This window comes from Lissotriton helveticus, chromosome 3_1 (genome assembly GCF_964261635.1).
Source record: "Lissotriton helveticus chromosome 3_1, aLisHel1.1, whole genome shotgun sequence".
In the NCBI taxonomy this organism is placed as follows: domain Eukaryota; kingdom Metazoa; phylum Chordata; class Amphibia; order Caudata; family Salamandridae; genus Lissotriton; species Lissotriton helveticus.
The window spans coordinates 2,072,600,936-2,072,616,903 of record NC_136061.1 but is presented as its reverse complement, the minus strand read 5'-3'; the positions used below and the strand labels follow the sequence as shown (position 1 = coordinate 2,072,616,903).

Sequence of the window (15,968 nt, the reverse complement as noted above, 5' to 3'; positions counted from 1 at the left end):
CGTGTACGGAAAAAGGCCTGGATGGGCATAGCCGATGCATGAGAAGTTGTAAAACAGACGCATATCACGTGCAATAAGACCTATGAAAATAATATAGTTTGATTTTCAAAAAACTGTTGGACTACATGGAATATTTGTTACGAAAGTGAAAAAGGCATTGAAAAGGATTTGAGATTTTCGCAATTGCTGTGCACCTGGTTGGGAGTGCAGTTTCGCTCCCTCTATAATTGTGAATTACCGACGTGACAGAGGGCAGTACACGTATCCCAGGTGGCACGCGCACAACTTAGAGCTTGGATTAACTTGGTTTAAACGGGTAACAACGGGAGTGCTCTGCATCCTTTAACAGAAATATATGATTTTCTGCCCTACCCGCAGAAGCACCCACTGAGAAGAAAAGTATAATGGATTTAAAAATGGATATGTTCAACACGTGATCTGCACATCCGAGGACTTTAGGATTCGTGTGTGTTAACTTTCTTTTCCACAGACGGACACAATTTAATTCCTCAAAATATCGATAGAACCCCTGACGAAGGACTTAATAAAGTCCGAAATGCATTGGGTAAATTATGAACTGGCAACCAAGGATGTTTTGTTAAAATTCGTGTACGGAAAAAGGCCTGGATGGGCATAGCCGATGCATGAGAAGTTGTAAAACAGACGCATATCACGTGCAATGAGACCTATGAAAATAAAATAGTTTGATTTTCAAAAAACTGTTGGACTACATGGAATATTTGTTACGAAAGTGAAAAAGGCATTGAAAAGGATTTGAGATTTTCGCAATTGCTGTGCACCTGGTTGGGAGTGCAGTTTCGCTCCCTCTATAATTGTGAATTACCGACGTGACAGAGGGCAGTACACGTATCCCAGGTGGCACGCGCACAACTTAGAGCTTGGATTAACTTGGTTTAAACGGGTAACAACGGGAGTGCTCTGCATCCTTTAACAGAAATATATGATTTTCTGCCCTTCCCGCAGAAGCACCCAGTGAGAAGAAAAGTATAATGGATTTAAAAATGGATATGTTCAACACGTGATCTGCACATACGAGGACTTTAGGATTCGTGTGTGTTAACTTTCTTTTCCACAGACGGACACAATTTAATTCCTCAAAATATCGATAGAACCCCTGACGAAGGACTTAATAAAGTCCGAAATGCATTGGGTAAATTATGAACTGGCAACCAAGGATGTTTTGTTAAAATTCGTGTACGGAAAAAGGCCTGGATGGGCATAGCCGATGCATGAGAAGTTGTAAAACAGACGCATATCACGTGCAATAAGACCTATGAAAATAAAATAGTTTGATTTTCAAAAAACTGTTGGACTACATGGAATATTTGTTACGAAAGTGAAAAAGGCATTGAAAAGGATTTGAGATTTTCGCAATTGCTGTGCACCTGGTTGGGAGTGCAGTTTCGCTCCCTCTATAATTGTGAATTACCGACGTGACAGAGGGCAGTACACGTATCCCAGGTGGCACGCGCACAACTTAGAGCTTGGATTAACTTGGTTTAAACGGGTAACAACGGGAGTGCTCTGCATCCTTTAACAGGAACTCATATTGCGGCAGTAGTGACTTTTTGAGAATATTCATTGATTAACACTAGGAAGAGGACTATATTTAGACAGGGTTGAATTTTGTCTAAAGCATAATGTTTTAATGTTTGATGACAAGCATTGGGGCAAACCAAGGGAATAGTGATGAAGACATGTTTTGCCCCAAGCTGAGCATATTTATTCAGGAGCTTGTGGGAGGAACAGGTCACCAGCAGTACTCTGGCATACCAAGACCATGTTGTGCTCTGTGTAAGGTTCATTATGACCACTTTTTCATTTGGAAAGGATCAGAAATATCAGATAAGGAATTTGTCTTATTTCTAAATAACAATTAATTTAATTTAATTGGAAATTCACCCTTACCACAAAAAAATCAACTATTTTGATTTAGAGGTCTGTGTTACAGGAAAGAAGCTCTAGACAACGTCAACCTCCCACCCTTCCAATCCGAAACCACCGACATCATCTGCGGCGTCCCCCAGGGCTCATCCCTCAGCCTGACTCTGTTCAACATCTACATGGCCCCCCTCGCACAAGTGGCCCGCCATCACGACCTGAATATCATCTCCTACGCCAGCAACACCCAGCTCATCCTCTCCCTCACCAAGGACCCACACACCGCCAAAACCAACCTTCACGAGGGAATGAAGGCCGTCACCGACTGGATGAGGAGCAGCCGTCTGAAGCTGAACTCGGACAAGACGGAGGTCCTCATCCTCTGACCCACACCCTCAGCCTGGGACGACTCCTGGTGGCCGACCACACTGGAAACAGCACCAACACCCACCGACCATGCACGCAACCTAGGAGTCATCCACGACTCCTCCCTCTCCATGTCTAAGCAGGTCAACGCTAAGCATGGGCGGATCTAGCGGATCTCGCGTACGCGAATTTGCGAATTTACGGATTCGCAATACACAAAATCCGCAAACTCTCGCGGATTTGCGGATTTTTACGTTTTTTGTGTTGGCGAGCGTTCGCGAGGATTTGTGGACCATTTCGCAATTGCGAACTTACTTTTCGGCTCGCAACGGCCGCAACTATGTTGTTTCTACATCTGGTTTATAATCACAGGTTCACAGCACCCTCTGTTTCACCACTGCCACCCTCTGGTACACCCATGCCACCCTCTGGTACATCCTCACTGCCACCCATTAGGTTTGTTTATCACTGTAGATTATGGGGGTGAAAAAAAGCAAGCACACCAGCCCTGCTTCAACTGCCATGAATTAATTTGGGGTTGATTAATGTGTCAGTGATTTTGAAAATTCCAGTCTGGCTGGCACCTGCTTCCTTCCTTATCTGTAATTTGCTTTCTGTTGCAGTGAAAGCAAGCACACCTGCCCTTCTTCAACTGCCATGAATTAATTTGGGGGTGATTAATATGTCAGTAATTTTGAAACTGCCAGTCTGGCTGGCACCTGCTTCCTTCCTTATCTGTAATTTGCTTTCTGTTGCAGTGCAATTTTTTTCACAGGACCTTTATGGTCTACTTGTAGCTATTCTATGAGCCTGCTGTTTGGGTCATAGCAGGGTCATGGAATAGTTGCAAATAGGCAACTGAACTCTGGAGGGGCTCCTCAGGAAGCACTAGAGTGAATGGTTACTAATGTTAAGTTTGAACTTTTGCACCTGCTGATTGCTTTCAGTTTAGCAAAAATTGTTTTTCTGCAATTTCGCGCGATTTGCGGGGCGCGAATCCGTGCGAGATCGATTTCGGAAGCCGCGAATGCGTGCTAATACAATTTTTTTTTTTTGCGGCGTGTATGTTCGCGTGATTTTTTGCTTGTTCGCAAGGCGCTTGTAGCTATACGTTTGCGAAGTTACCCTAGCGGTCGTACACGGGCGCGGCCATCTTTTTAGCGTGACGTAATTCCGTTTCCGTCCGCTATGTGTAATCTCGCAAAGTGTGCTGCTCGCTAGTACAATTTCGCCTACGATCGCTAGGAAAATCTCGCGCGAACTTACCCACGCGGTCGTGAATGGGCGCGGCCATCTTGTTTCTCATTCATTGCTATGGTTCTGGGCATGCTTTCTGTATCCCCTCTGAATCTCTGCCATCCTTTGCTTGTTTGAAGTTTATTTGATCTATTTTACTTATTATCTATCCCTCTATTTTTCTAGCTCTATATTTTTGTGTTTTCTGCTACTTTTTGTTAATTTTAAACTACTTTTTTAAACTCTTTTATTTTCTTCTTCCCTATTCTATTTCTTCTTTATTATTTAACTCATTTCTGCCCAGACCATGGTAAAGGGAGCCGGGAAGCACCCTGAGAAGGGGAAGGGTCCCGCACCCCGTGCCCGGCTCCCGTGCGGGCGTTTGAGGGGGGAGCAAGTGATGCCATGGGAGATCTTTAGCGCGGAGGAGGTGGCCGCACTCAGCTTCCACGTCCAGCGCCGCCTCCCCAAGACGATCCTGGGAGGCGGCAAGATCGCAACCGGCTATGGCATCCGGGAGCACCGGAAGCGGTGGGAGAAGGTGTGCCGGGCCATGTTTAAGCTCTCTGGGGTCCGGCGCACCTATAACCAGGCCACCCACCGCTGGACGGATGTCATGGACCGGGAACGGGACTTGCTGGACGCGCTCGGCGTAGAGGTCCCCGGGCTTGGTGAGTAGTAGTAGCTATTTCTAGCTATTTCATCACTAATCTATTTTATCCGGCTCTGTTATTTGCAAATCTTTGTTCTTTACCAAGAGCAATAATGCTGCCGATTACATTAGGTAAATTATATTTCAAAATCTTCTATGCATTTCAGGTGCACTGCTCTCCTTCTCAGTAGCCTTGCATGCTACTATGCTTATTTGTTTTGTATTTTGTGTTCATTTCATTGGCCTGAGAAAATATGTATGAGTGTAGTGTAAAGAACTGCGTAATGCTAGACACTAAGGGTCATATTTTCAATTACCGGCGCATCCCTGCAAAGTAGCAGGGATGCAGCAGTAATTGTGCGCCATGCCACCACCACCCATTGGCCCAAAACGTCACAGAAGCCTTACGCATCTGTGCCGTAAAGGCGGCGCATTGCTGGAGTTGCGTGCCAACGATGGCGCAGCTCCAGCAATGCTCTGGGGTGCCCTGTCTCCCCAATGCTGCATCAAGCCGTACGTCGGCTTCAAGCAGGCGCAGGGTTTGAGTCACGCATCATTGTCCTAAAAGTGACTGATTGACATTTTGTACATTTCCCTCACCCACTTCTAGGATTCGTTCCTGCGCAGGAACGCCCTCCCTTGCGCCGGAACGCCCCCTGATGGTGCAGGGCTTTACAACGTGATGCATCTCCCATATGCGTTTTTTTAAATATATACGCCGCACCATGGCGACTCTTTTGTTCTGCCGCTGCGTCACAAAAGTCACGCAACAATGGAGGAAAATGAGCCGCAAGGGACTTCTAAATCAGCCCCAACAGACTGAAGTCCAGTCCTTCCTTTAGACACATGGCTATAAGAAGAAATAGTGGTGGTGGTCGGTGGATTGATAGTTTGAGTATTCACTGATCTGCAAGCAGGATGGACTTTGTCTGTCACTTCGCGTGCTGCGGACTGCTGCCTGCCAGGCCTAGGCAAACCTTTTTAGTAGTCTGTTTATTGAGTTACATAGGAACTTTGAAAGTCAACGGTCCGCAAATCAGGCAATACGAATAACGTAGTATACCACATGAGATAGGTCAATATATCCAGTGGAATAGTTGTCTATCTATTTGCTATTTCTCCAAAATATTTTGTTATCGTTCTTTTGAAATGTTTGATTTGGTTGACAAATCTCATCCATGTTTTCTGGTCTTTCTTTCTTTCATGTTGTACATCAGCTCCCCCCAAGGGCAAGAGGACACAGGAGGAGGAGGAGGAGGGTGCTGTTCAGGAGGATGCAGGCCAGGATCGGGCAGGCGAGGGCTCCTTTGCTGGCCCCAGTAAGTTTTAATTTTAATAAAGAGTACCTATTTTTTCCTAGCGTTCCTCATTCGATTTTTTCTAAATCGTCTTTGATCTTCTTGTAGACTGGATCTAAATTCTTATCCTGCCTCGACTATGACTCCCTGTGGTATTACTAGATTATTCTTATTAGTCTGTGTGTGTAGCTAACTAAGATTGCACATTTGGCAATTCCATTGGACTCCCATTCTAGTCAGCAATAGCTCTATGCACTGAGTGCAGTCCTCTGGGATTGTCCATAATGTCTTTTCAAGTCTTCTAAATGTTTATGCTTTGACAATTGCCAACAATAAAAAGGTGAATGACCACCAAGAAAGAATAAGATACTACTTTACTTTTGTTTTGGATAGGAGGACAATCCATTCTACTACTGTTGCAGGGACAAATCTGCACAAACCGAACTATAAACACTAAATAGTGCATTGTTTATCAATTATAGTAGGCGCAGGTAGACTTACTTTCCACATACCTCAGTGATATCAGACTTTGAAGAACCCCCAATCTCCTTACTGACTAGATAGTGTGGCAGAGTCATTTAGCTCCCTAAGTCACCGATGATTGATCCCCAATGATCATTAGATTATCCTACGCAGGACAAGAGTACGGAGTCACAGTCAAGAAGTGTCAGAGGCACTCATGCTTGCAAAAATTCCAAAACCTTTAGCTCATCCACTCTAGTCTGGAGGACCAAAAACCACAGAGTCTATTTAAGTTTAAAAGCTTTATTAAAACTAAACACATTTATTAAAATCAACTTTGTCATAAAAGTAAACGTTTAACTGAAAATGGAAAAGTGCTTAGTGCTAACGATTAATTGGACACATTTCTTGTGGTCGAGCTGAGCTCTCACCTGGTTTGAACTTGAGCTTGACCCTGATCGTGTTCTTAGAAGTCAAGCTTCTGTTAGGAGAAAAAGTGTTGTGTGTTAAAAATAAAAAGCAAGCATTCATCAGTTGTGCCAAAAAGTGCAGCAAGACAACAGCCTTCCCTGGAAAAAGGGACATTTTTACTGTAGAGTATACAGTTACAAATTATTACATTGTATTTCGTTTTTTTTAAATTTCTTTATTCCTCCTAGACCAAATATTATATAGTAGTGAGTGGTGTATTCTAACATTCTTAAATGTACTTTGTAGGTGGAACATCTGGTGGCGGGGCCAGCGCGGAGGTGGTGGTGGTGGATGAGGAGGACAACACTTCTGGGGAGGAGGCGGTGCGAGTACCGGGCGACACCAATGTGCCTGTGAGGGTTCACACGGTGGTGGCGGGCAGAGGTAAGCTATATATTCCTTACTTATTGAGATTGAAGACTGCATAGTGTGCTTTCTGCACGGGTGTATTATAAATCAACCAGGTAGTAGCCTCCTCTAAATGTACTTCGACTTAGCTGTGAAGTTTTTGGTGAGAAGAATCCCAATAAGATCTTAGATGAACTTGATGGATGGGATGAACGAAAAGAGAAAGAAGGGTGTAAGTAAGTGTGGAAGGACGAGAAATTTTATGATGGCTGGCAAAGAAGAATGATATGTGTTTGCTTGGCCCCCGAGGTGGCTGGGAAGGAAAGAATATGGTATGGTGCATGGCTGGGTCAATGATGAAGCAAGGATGGGTGGAAGGACAACAGCCTGGGTGGGTGAAACAGAAACTGTATGTGTGCATATACTTTGAATGGATGGATGCCTGGAGCATGGTATTATCTGACTCTTAGATAGCACATGTGTATCTAGAGAGAGTAGATGGTCACTGGATGAACTAAGTGTTACCTTGAAGAGCATGTAATACCGCACCCGCACGTCCGTTCCAGTGTAGGGAAGGCAAGGAAAAGAAATTGTAAATTTGTCCAATACTACCATGAATAGTAGCAATAGTTTGTATTGCAACTGCAAGCACAGCATATATCCGGTTATTACGGTGGACACTCCGTACCTCTCTTAATAACTTTAGTTTAGTAGTAGTACGTCATTCATGTGTGGGTGTATCACTGTTCACTCAATAATAAGCAAAGCACCTAAAATCATCCCATATGTCATCAAATACATCCCATGTGAAGTGATAGATAATCTAATTATTTAGCTTCTTCATTTTCCTTTTCTAGTACTCATTTGCACTGTAGGGTGAAAGGTAAATTAATTAAGCAGTAGCCCTTGTAACAGAGTATTCTCAGTGCCACCCGTAATAGAAAAGTAATAGCTTCACCACCTGCATGTACTGGACCGGTACAGTAACGCAAGTCTGTCTCACTCATCATGGTGTGCGTCTGTTTTTCTCGGGTGCAAGTTCACTGCGCTGGCATTCTGCCGGCTTGCATAAGATAACATACCAATTTTCCTAAACAAGAGAGAAGAAGAAGAATAAGACTGGTGTACTGTCATAGTCGACTGTAATGGAAGTCCATAGTGGTCGTAGAATTTGTTCATTAAACTACCACTAATGTTAGAGCAAGGATGCAGAAGTGGAAGGTTAGATAGATACTGTCCTCAATAGTTATGTACTGTGCTTTCAATTTGCTACTTGTACTGTGACACAACTTTCGGCTCAATCACTTTGTGTTATTAATGTTAAGGAGCATTGGTTACAGACTATGTCTTTCTTTCTTCATATAGTTGCTCCTTCCAAAACGACATCGCGGAGGGAGCAGGCTCGAATGGCCCGGCAACGGAGGCTGGATGCCACTGTCGCCGAATATCGGCGGCTGGTGGCCCTGGAGGAGGAGGAGGACACGCAGTCGACCGGTGCAACCACGACATCCTCGACTGGGACAGCTGCATCCTCCTCCGTGACCCCACGGGCTGCCAGCCAGCGCAGTGCTCCAGCGGTACGGAGCCGGGCTAACAAAGCCAACCGCCACCGCCAAGCAGCAAAAAGACCAGCTGCCCCCCACAGGAGCTGCAAGGCACGCCAGCGCCGCCTAGGAGTCAGAATGTCCTACCTGGAGCAGGAGGTCCTTAGGTACAAGAACTTGGAGGAGGGCCTTCCATCCGACCATGCCACCCTCCGCAAGGAGTATGATGCCCTGGCAGCAAAATTCACCAGCACCCTCCAGTAGTGGAGTGTCCCTTGCCCTTTTTTTAGAGACTTTTGGGGGGTGGGATTTGGGTTCTTTTTGGGACTTTTCAAAGACAATCGTTGGGGTTAGGGAGGGTCTTGAGGGAGATAATTTTTTTAGGGCTACATAAATATACTTTTTTAAACTTTATCTGACCATACCTGTTTTTTACTGCTTTTCAGTCTGGTGGGTGGGGGTGTAACAGTAAGTTTGTTTTCCTGAAGAGTCCTAGGACTTTAGTAGTACTACCGTCAATCTCTCGTCTAGTCCTAATACTCCATTATACTACCTCCCACCAAATGCTTATCTTACCTGTAATTTGTGTTAGAAATTAGGGCTAGGCCCAGGGCTGGCTCCACGTGAAATGGGGATTAATGTTGGCAATCCTGGGCGGATGAAATTTCCTCATTGCGGTGGTACTAGTGGTGTGACACAGTGGCAGTTGCATGCCTATGGAAAAAAAGAAAACGAAACCTGGTTTGTCCTTACTGTAGCATTACAACGGTTACGGTACGATCGAGAATATAGCAGGTGACAGTACACTAGAACAGTGCCACAATGTAGCCTAACAAATGGTAAAGTATTGCAAGTATAACTAGTACTTGCGTTGAATTTATTTGACATTGGCTCCTACTACTACAAGAAATAGTACTGAAGCTGAGTAAGTCTAGAATATATCCTCGTATTCCTTCACCAGCCTGTTGCTATGACCTTATCCTCCCCAGCAAGTGTGTGGAATTATTGATGTCATTTAGTCAGACATCAAGCAAAACCACACAGCCCGGGGGAAGAGGGTTAGGGTTTGGAAAATAGATGGGAATGGGGGTTTCTTTTTGGGTAGGTTTTGTTGAGAGAAGAAAAAAAAAGCACAGCATGGACAAACAATAATTGAAGATAAAGAAATCTTTGGGTACAAACTAAAGCTAACCACATGCAGTCACACTCATAGAAGAAAAAAATGGATACTGTATCTGTATTCTGTATGTTGTTGGAGTTGTCCTGTTGAATTTGGTAAGTAAGTTGCATGCAGCAAACAATTCCTCTTATTAGCGGCACTCCTCCATTCCAGCTGACGCTTCGTCCATCAATGTTGGTGACCACTGACAGAAGACACCCTGTCCACTGCCTGCCTGGCGGATGTTGACTGAAACCCGGCCTGTAATTATTGAACGGAAAACAGGAAGTGCTATTACAATACCACTGATAAATAAATATAAGGTTTGTACGCTGGTGCAAAAAGTCACTTTGATTTCCCTAATAGACAGTACAATATTTTTGAAATTGCGTACTCTGTCTGAGTCACCTTTTTAAGGATAAATAAGTATGGCCAAAATAATTTAGCAGATCTTTCCCCTCAAGCTAGGTGTACTGTAAACTGTGTTTTAGAACAAAATTAGACCTTCCCAGCAATGCTCCCACCAAGACCCTTACTAAAGCCAGTCGCAAAAATGTAGAAGACCCCCAATCAGATCTCAAAAAACGAGGCCTAGCAGAAAAATGGTGACAAAACGTACTTTGAAAGTAAAAGTAGGCCCAAATACACCCTTACCCACCGTGGATTGTATTCAAACCACTTGCAAGCAAGCAAAAGTATCCATAGCCAGCATCGCTCCAAGAGTGCTCTAAAACCCCAGAACTGAGTCGCAATAGAACACCCCGAAACACATGCAATCCTGCTGCTAGGGCTAACCCTAACGAACCCTAAGTTACAAAAAGTGCCAAAAGGTTTTTCCTTATGGATTTTGTCCTAAACACTTCTATCCGGTATTAGACCTTCACAGGAATGCCCCAAGAGACCCGCCAACCCACCCGCAAAAAAGCACGCGACAACACCCCCAAACAGCCAAAAAGCTAAATCTCATACTTACAATATCTCTCGGCCTTCGGTCCAAACGCGCTGTGCAGCTAGGTCATCATCATAACTCCTGTTTTCCACCACGGGTTTCCTGAAAAGCAAATGCAATCAAGATTAGACTGTCGCAGCAGTGCTTCGACAGAGACCCCGCAACCCACCCACAAATACCAGGAAGCCCCCCAAAACGCTACATTGAGCAAGATGTCAGAAGAAGTAGCAAAAAAAAGGCTTTTCCTTATGGATTTTGTCCAAAACACTTCTATCCGGTATTAGACCTTCCCAGGAATGCCCCAAGACCCGCCAACCCACCCGCAAAAAAGCACGCGACAACACCCCCAAACAGCCCAAAAGCAAAATCTCATACTTACAATATCTCTCGGCCTTCGGTCCAAACGCGCTGTGCAGCTAGGTCATCATCATAACTCCTGTTTTCCACCACGGGTTTCCTGAAAAGCAAATGCAATCAAGATTAGACTGTCGCAGCAGTGCTTCGACAGAGACCCCGCAACCCACCCACAAACACCAGGAAGCCCCCAAAACGCTACATTGAGCAAGATGTCAGAAGAAATAGCAAAAAAAAGGCTTTTCCTTATGGATTTTGTCCAAAACACTTCTATCCGGTATTAGACCTTCCTAGGAATGCCCCAAGACCCGCCAACCCACCCGCAAAAAAGCACGCAACAACACCCCCAAACAGCCAAAAAGCAAAATCTCATACTTACAATATCTCTCGGCCTTTGGTCCAAACGCGCTGTGCAGCTAGGTCATCATCATAACTCCTGTTTTCCACCATGGATTTCCTGAAAAGCAAATGCAATCAACATTAGACTGTCGCAGCAGTGCTCCCAGACCCCAAAACTCACCCACAAACACCCGGAACCCCGCCAAAGAGCACCTCAAAGGCAAGCAAGTCAGCAAAAACGGCAAGAAATTTCCGCCTCATATTTGGTCCAAAACACTTTTATCCGTTATTAGAGCTTCACAGCAATGGGCCCAGAGCCGTCAACTCACCCGCAAAGAAGTAGAACACCCCCACAAGTGCTGAGTCTTTCTTCATTGGGCGTAATCCAGCCCTCTGCTTTGAGGGAAATCGGAGTCTGGAGGAGGAGGATAGAGGAGCATGTTCTTCTGAACTTGTGAACCTGAGGAATGTAGACTGCGGCACCTTCAAATCAATAAGCAAACAAGTGAAGACAGTTCTGCTGATGGGCTTGTTTTTGGGATTAGGTGATTAAAGTTTGAATTAAATTAATTGTGCAAAACAAAGAAAGACAGACACACAGGAATAAAAGTGAATAAGGACGAAAAAGAAAGTTATTGATTCATTGTCTCATTTTCAGGGCTCGGTGTCAGGGAATAAGAAGAAGATTTCGTCATCATACTCTGCTAATTCAGGCAGGATGAGGTCAGCATCACCGAACAGAGAACAAATCCCCTCATCTACGTTGCCGTCCTCCTCGTCTTCATGCGGCGTGCTTTCTCGTACTTTGTAATCTGGTGGTATGAGGTGCTGATTCATCTTGATCATTGTTAGCCTCTCCACATTTTTGGGCGAGAGGCGGCTCCGTTTGGGAGTTACAATGCCACCAGCAGCACTGAAAACACGTTCAGAAGACACACTTGCGAGTGGGCAAGACAAATAGTTTATAGCCAGGTTGGAGAGCTGTGGCCACAATTGTTTTTTCCCATGCCAATACTGCAATGGCTCATCATTAAGAAAGACCTCTGTTGAGTCATTCAGATAGTCCTGCACCATCGACTCAAGGTCCTCAACGGTTCCTCCACTTTGCTTACTTTTTGCTGTGCTTGTGACCTTTTTTCGAGAACCATACCCAAGCAAAGTTAGCCAATCCTCTTCAGCAGCCACTGTTACTCTTGTGTGTGGTGCAGATGATCCGGTTGCCGGTGTCTTTAACGGCTGAGAGGTCACTTGTGCCACAGCCACAGGTGCAGAAGTGGATTCTTTTGACTGGGGATGGCCTGCTGATGCTGATGCTGATGTACTGCCTTCTCCTTCAATATCCTGCCGTTCTTTTTCAAACCTCTTGGCTGACCAGGCTAGCCAACGTTTGTACTTTTGAACATCTTCATCAGCAAAAGGAAAGAATGCTTGGCCTGCCAGCGCCTTTTTGTAGCGTTGATCCAGAATAGTAGCACAAATGTAATGCTGTTCTGAGTTGATCTTTTTAAGACGTTCATCACCACGTAGGCGCTCTAATAATTTCTCCGACAAAAGAAAAGGGTCTTTGTTTTTTTCATCTTTTTCTAACTCAGAAGACACCGCCTTCAGTTGGTGCTCCAGCATGCACAACAATGGGATAGCTCTTCCCAAATTACAGTCCTCCTGGCTGACTGCACGCGTGAAGAACTCAAAAGGACGATGCATGTCTGTCAGGCTTTTAACTATGTCCCATTGCGCCGCACCCATCCGCAGGTCCTTCTGAGCTGTACCCTCTTTCAAGAAATAGTGATCGAGTTCCGTATACTGCTCATACAGACGCTCAAGCATGTAGACGGTTGAGTTCCAACGTGTTGCAGCCTCCTGGATGAGTGCTTTCACTGGCATTCGGCGTTCAAGTAGCAGGCTCCTCAGATGCTTCCGGGCCTTAAAAGAATGGCTGAAATGGTTGCACATTTTGCGGCAGGTGGCCATTACCTCGCACGCTGGACTGTCTTTATCACTCAAGAATTTTTGAACTACCAGGTTGATACAGTGCGCCAAACACGGCACTCTGAAATAGTCACCCAGCGCCATGGCCTTAACTACATTGGCGCCATTATCCGTGGAAACATAACCAATCTGGCGTTTTTTTGGGGACAGCCAGTGAAAGACCTTTTTGTTAAACTCGTCCAAAATGTTTTGTGATGTGTGACTTTTCTCCAAGCCAAACATGGCTAGTGTTGCATGTTTCCGAGCAGCTTTAAAAACTTGGTCCGGGTCAACACCTGCGTTTAGCTTTGCTTTAACACCTGAAAAAGAGACCCAGTGTGCAGTGATGCACATGTAATCAGCGCCTGCGCCACTGGTCCACATGTCTGTTGTCAGATGTATTGTGTGAACAGCACTCTTCTGCAAAGCAGCCCCAATCGCCTCCAGCACATCTTCATGTAGTGCTGGAACCGCAACTCTGGCAAAATAGAACCGGCTAGGAACCTTCCATTTAGGGCAGAGCGTTGCCACTAATTCTAGAAAGCCTACCGCTTCTACAAAAGAAAAAGGGAGAAGGTCCACAGCTAGCATTTTAGCCAGCTTAGTGTTATACAGACGCGTCAGTGGGTGGTTGCGTTCATATGGCGCGTCTGAAGAAAACATGGTTCTAATGTTGCCCTGGACCAAGCATTTACGGGATGATAATGACTTCGTTGACCCAATTATGCTCGCTGGTGAACTTTTGCGCGTTGGTGTCTCACTCGCTCCAACACTCTTAGTGTGCCTCACATGCGGTGTGCTGCTGACAGGGGTACTGGGTGTAAGTGAAGTGTTTGACACGTCTTCTTCCTCCTCGTCATCATCAGATGCAACATCAACGTTTTCTCGACTTCCAATTCGGGCTTCCTTGATCGCATTTAGGTGCGCAAACCATAGGACAGTGTGCTGTCTCTCAAGATGACCTCTCTGGCCTCCGGTACCATAGTTGGTACCTGACTTACCACGACTAACTGCAAGCTTACAAAGGGTACAAATGGCGAACTTTTCCCTTTTTGGGCAAACAGTAAAGAAGTCCCAAACTGGGGACTTGAAGTGTCTGTGGGGCCTGGAGGAGGCGGCGATACTGGTGGTGGTGGTCATGCTGCTAATGCCAGATGAAGTGGAGGATCTGGATTGCCCAACTTTTGTACGTTGTGCACTTTCACCGCCACTAATTAAGGTCGAGGTGGATGGAGGTCCCTTCTTGTGAGAAAGAAATATGGAAGCGGTACGAGTTGGTGTACTTAACTCCAATGATTGTGGTGTTTCCACTGCCTCCTCGTCGACAACATCATCATCATCACGCTCAGCAGCTTTTCGGGCTAGGGTCAAAATGTCTGTTTGCTGCATGCCCGCTGGGGCTGCAGTGACCTTTATGATGACTGGGTCGTCGTTGTCAGAGTCTTCATCAGCAGCAGTATCCGCCACTTCTTGTTGAGCCTCATCATCACACTCCATGACTCTGATACTTTGGACGAGCTTCCTTTTACGCTTAACTACCTTTGTCAGATCATGTGCCTCACTCTCAGACGGCAGTGGTGCTGGTTCCCAATTTTGATCCGTATCATCAGAAGGAGATGTGCTTGAAGAAGATGTAGACACCACCCTTGATCTCTTCCTTGCTAGGGGTGTGGAAGACAATGAATGATCATCAGGAGGAGTGTCTTCCTCAAATGATACCTCGCCTTGATTGTCGATTTCCTGATGTGCCCCTACTTCGGGAGGAACAACTATTGTGGGCACTTGTGACCCTCCATGCACCTCTGCTTGCGCATCTCCTTGCGCTGCCTCTCCTTCCACATGTACTTGGGCTTGTACTTGCACATGTGGTTTTTGTTGCGGCTGTGGTTGTTCAACACTCGTCAGATGAGTTACAACAACCTGTGTTGATTGAGGGACATTGCTGCTACTTTCTTGCGATGAGCCAACATCACTGGTCGATGGTGATTGAACAACTAGACTAAGTGCCTCTGCAGCACTGAAGGGCTTGGACTTAAGTTGGCGTGGTGGTGGTGGTGGCACTGAGCCCAATGGAGCGGGGGTGCTGCTCCCAGCTTGGTCCCCAACAGATCCCGCTGCTGCTGCAGGCATACTTTTTTTTTTACTCCCAAAAAAAGGGGCGGCCGGCACACCAGTCTCCTTGGTAACTTGCTTCTTCTGCTCCTTACTGGCAACTTTCTTGCTAGAGGAGCTACGGGTAACTTTTTTTGGGGCCATCTTCTTCAGAACAGCAGGCAGTAGTTGCACGAGTTGCAGAGTTGTCTGTGTCCAGACGTGACGTCGCGTGACGTTATGCTGCACACACACACCGCTGCAGGACTTCTTCCTGGCACTGGTGGTTCTCTAGAGTCTTGTGCACCTAAAAGCAATGGAAGACAGAGGAACATAAGTTCAGTTATACACCCCAAAAAATAGAAAAACACAGAAAAATAAGCACAATCCCATGCCATCCAGGATGTTTACATTAAAGAGAGTGAGACCACACTACAGGCACACTCAGTCCATGCACCACTACCCCTGGGCAAAAAGCCACACCAGCAGCCCCAAAAAAACGACAAAAACCACAAAAAACAGCACAATCCCAGCCCATCCATGGCCTCAATGGTGTTTAAATTCAAGAGGACACCCCACAGAAAGACTAGGCCCATGCAACACTCACCACCCCTGGGCAAAGGGCCCCACCAGCAGCCCCAAAAAACTACAAAAAACAATAAAATCAGCACAATCCCAGCCCATCCATGGCCTCAATGGTGTTTAAATTCAAGAAGACACCCCACAGAAAGACTAGGCCCATGCAACACTCACTACCCCTGGGCATAATGGATGAAAAGTAGGCAAAATAAGTGCAGGCCTCAGACACTGCCTCTCTTCAAAATGGCCC

General features: G+C 45.7%; 1 long non-coding RNA gene across 1 annotated transcript in view; it reads left to right on the top strand.

Moving 5' to 3' along the window:
- The window catches only part of LOC144825261 (uncharacterized), a 131,187-nt gene that overhangs the window by 98,586 nt on the left and 16,633 nt on the right, over positions 1–15,968 (top strand). The window lies entirely within an intron of this gene.